The sequence below is a fragment of the Bos javanicus genome, chromosome 1 (genome assembly GCF_032452875.1).
Source record: "Bos javanicus breed banteng chromosome 1, ARS-OSU_banteng_1.0, whole genome shotgun sequence".
Lineage (NCBI taxonomy): Eukaryota > Metazoa > Chordata > Mammalia > Artiodactyla > Bovidae > Bos > Bos javanicus.
In genome coordinates this window covers 110,909,257-110,913,457 of record NC_083868.1, presented here as the reverse complement: position 1 = coordinate 110,913,457, position 4,201 = coordinate 110,909,257, and positions in this window count along the sequence as shown.

Below are 4,201 nucleotides of genomic sequence, written 5' to 3'. Positions count from 1 at the left end.
AAGAATTGATGCTTTTGAACTGTGGTGTTAGAGAAGACTCTTGAGAGTCCCTTGGATTGCAAGGAGATCCAACCAGTCCATTCTAAAGGAAATCAGTCCTGGGTGCTCATTGAAAGGACTGATGTTGAAGCTGAAACTCCAGTAGTTTGGCCACCTGTTACAAAGAGCTGACTCATTTGAAAAGACCCTGATGCTGGGAAAGATTGAAGGCAGGAGGAAAAGGGGATGACAGAGGATGAGATGGTTAGATGGCATCACCGACTCAATGGACATGAGTTTGGGTAAACCCCAGGAGTTGGTGATGGACAGAGAGGCCTGGTGTGCTGCAGTTCATGGGGTCACAAAGAGTCGGACACGACTCAGCGACTGAACTGAACTGATAAGGAACATGTTGTTGTTAAAATGCCTATTCAGAAAAGGGAAGACAGAAACACAGTGGTCACTGGTCCATGCTGCTGCTGCTGCTGCTAAGTCGCTTCAGTCGTGTCCGACTCTGTGCGACCCCATAGACGGCAGCCCACCAGGCTCCACTGTCCCTGGGATTCTCTAGGCAAGTACACTGGAGTGGGTTGCCATTTCCTTCTCCAATGCAGGAAAGTGAAAAATGAAAGGGAAGTCGCCCATAGAGCATCTCAAATCCTGCTGGCTAGAGCAAAGAATCCATGCCAGTTAGTTAATCTGTCAGCTCCTGGTTCTGTTCTTCAGGAAGATCTTATTACTGCATTATATTCCAGGGATCACATCTGAGGCAGACATTGTGGAGGAGATACATTTTCGGAGCAGTAAAATTTTAGCAGTACAAGGAGCCTAGATCCAAGAGTGGTGAGTCCAGATTTTGGTGCAATTTTTCCCTTTGAGCCAACTGACACTGAAAACAGTAGTGGAGAGGGTGAGAACTAGTTAGAGTTCTCTGTTGCCTCAAGGGGAGTAAGTGGGGAGTGGTGGGTAAAAAACAAGCTGGAATTCCAAAGGGCTACACCCTAGGAATAACTTTTGATTATTAATCCTTGATTGGATTAAGGTGATCTGCTTTTATTCTACGGAGAAGGCGATGGCACCCCACTCCAGTACTCTTGCCTGGAAAGTTCCTTGGATGGAGGAGCCTGGTGGGCTGCAGTCCATGGGGTCGCAAAGAGTCGGACACGACTGAGCAACTTCCCTTTCACTCTTCACTTTCGTGCATTGGAGAAGGAAATGGCAACCCACTCCAGTGTTCTTGCCTGGAGAATCCCAGGGGTGGGGGAGCCTGGTGGGCTGCCATCTATGGGGTCACACAGAGTTGGACACGACTGAAGTGACTTAGCTTTTATTCTAAGTATCTCCCAATATTCCCAGCCTCCAGCTGTCCCCTCCCATGTAGACTCTGAGCTTGGCTGTGTGATTTGCTTTGGCTGATAGTACATTACTAAGCATGATTCAACCAAAGGCTTGTGCATTGAGACTTGTCCCCTTGAAATGTTCCCTCTTGGAAACCCGAGAAGTTTCCATGTTGTGGGGAAGCCCAAGTTAGTCACATGAAGAATTCTTGTAGGAAAAAAAACAGGGAAGTCAGCCAAGAGCCAGAACATACACATGACCCTCCCTGAACCAGGCCCCAGCCATCTGAGCCACCCTAACTGAGACTCCAGATATGGCGGAGCAGAGATGAGCCATCTGCACTATGCCCTGAATGAATTCTTTAGCCAGAGACTCCAGAATCATAAGTAAATAAGAGTTGTTGTTTTAAGTCATAAGTTTTGGGGTCATTTGTTCACAGCAATAAATAACTGAAACACTACTAAAAGAATAAAGTATGTATAACAAGTAACCTAATTGTTGAGAGAGAATAGAATTTAAAATACTTCAAAAGGCATGAAAGGAAAAAACACAGAACAGATGAGACAAACAGAAAGCAAACAGTAAACTGGCAGATTTAAACTCAGATACTTGATTCTAGGAAACTCCACATATGAGTAGGCACAGATCAAGATTTGTCTCAATACAATTAAAAAAGTGTTATTCATTTTTGGCTGCACTGAATCTTTGTTGCTGCACACAGGCTTTGTTGAGTTGCAATGAAACGGGGCTACTCTTCATTGTGGTGTGCAGGCTTCTCACTGCGGTGACATTTCTTGTGGAGCACAGAAGCTCTAGCTGTTCAGGCTTCAGTATCTGTGGCTTGCAGTCTCCTAGTTGCAGCTCAGGGGCTCGAGAGCCCAGGTTCAGTAGATGTGGCACACAGGCTTAGTTGCCCCCTTGCATGTGGGATCTTTCCACACCAGGGATCTAATCTATGTCCCCTGTATCGCTGCTGCTGCTAAGTCGCTTCAGTCATGCCCAACTCTGTGCGACCCCATAGATGGCAGTCCACCAGGCTCCTCTGTCCCTGGGATTCTCCAGGCAAGAATACTGGAGTGGGTTGCCATTTCCTTCTCCGTCCCCTGCATTGGCAGGCAGATTTTAAACCCCTGGACTAACTAGAAAGTCCTTCAGTACAATCTTTAAAGCTTGGAAATTCTTGTCTTTTACTTAGTAGTTTCTGAATTCTGTCCATAACATTCTCACCTTAAAGACCCTGGGGGAGCATATTGTTGTCACTGTGTCGTGTCTGACTCTTTATGACCCCATGGACTATAGCCTGCCAGGCTCCTCTGTCCATGGGACTTCCCAGGCAAGAATACTGGAGTGGGTTGCCATTTCCTTCTCCAGGAGATCTTCCTTACCCAGGGATTGAACTCGTGTCTCCTATATTGGCAGGCAGATTCTTTGCCACTGAGCCACCTAGTAAACCCAGGGTGCTAGGGGAGATACTACCCTTAATCTCTTCTTTGCTGGTGTGTCACTCAGTTTGGTTTATAACAATTTAAGTAAGGCTTGGAATTGTAGTATTTATTATTATCCCTTCTTATTTTTTAACAAACTTGATAAGGTTATATTAATACTGACTTTTTCAGCCCATAATGGCTCCAAGCTATGGAATTAAGTCACTTTAGATTTCAGGTCACAGGAGAGCAACTCTTTGGGAACTGTGTTCTTTTTCTACCACCTGATGGGGATACAGTCATGATTAATTTCCCTTGATTTTGACCAGGGCCTACTTTCTCCATAGTGAAGTGAAAGTCGCTCAGTCGTGTCCAACTCTTTGCGACCCCATGGACTATATAGTTCATGGAATTCTCCAGGCCAGAATACTGGAGTGGGTAGCCTTTCCCTTCTCCAGGGGATCTTCCTAACCCAGGGATCGAACCCAGGTCTCCCGCATTGTAGGCGGATTCTTTACCAGCTGAGCCACAAGGGAAGCCCAACTTTTTCCATATATAGTGATTATATAAATAGTGCTTCTTCCTCCACCGCTAAAGAAATATTCAATAGGTTGATTCACCATCCAGGATGTTTTACAATCCAGAAAATATGGCAAATTCGGGATATATGGCAAATATTTGAGAGGCGAGCACATGGTGCTACGAAAGCTCCATGAGGACAGAGAAGGTGTCTGGGCTGATCAGGACAGTAGTCTAAACCTCCACTTCGCCCTCAGCATGCAATCCGCACTCGAAAAAATATTTGTTGAATGAAAAGACAAGTCATCATGGTGTTTGTATCCTTTAAAACACACACCTCAACACCCCAAAAGTAAGTTTCCCTTCTGCAATGCTGCGAATGTTTCCCGTGAAACAGGAATGCCTGCAACCAGGTCGGGCAAGCGCTGGCCCCGGTGCGGTGCGGGCCCGCCCGTCCGGAACGGGGCGGGCGACCCCGTCTGGCCGCAGCAGCCATAGCAGCCGATCACCTCCTCTCGGGGTCGGCGGCTTCAGCGGCAGGAGGCCTCTGGTGAGGAGGCAAATAAACAAAGCCAACCGCACAAAAACGGGTTGTTCTGTTTCACATCCTCCCTCGGGTTTCCTCCGAACAAAGTGACCCTCCATCTGTCCGCAGGCAGGTGGAGCTCGCCCCACCCCCGCGGCGCGCACCTCCCCTCCTCACAGCTGCTCGACCCTAGATGCATGTAGACGCGGACCCTCCAGGACAGAGCAGGCGGCGAAAGGACACGCCTCCTCCAGGGAGCACGCGGCCCCGCACGCACACCTCTCGCGCGCCTCCTCGCGAGTGAGCGCGCACGCGCACGTGGGGCGGGCCGCCTTCCCGGCACCCACTGAGCTCCCAGTCCCCTCACCCCACCCCACCCCCCTGCTGCTCAGGCTCCGCCTCCGCGCCGGGGCTG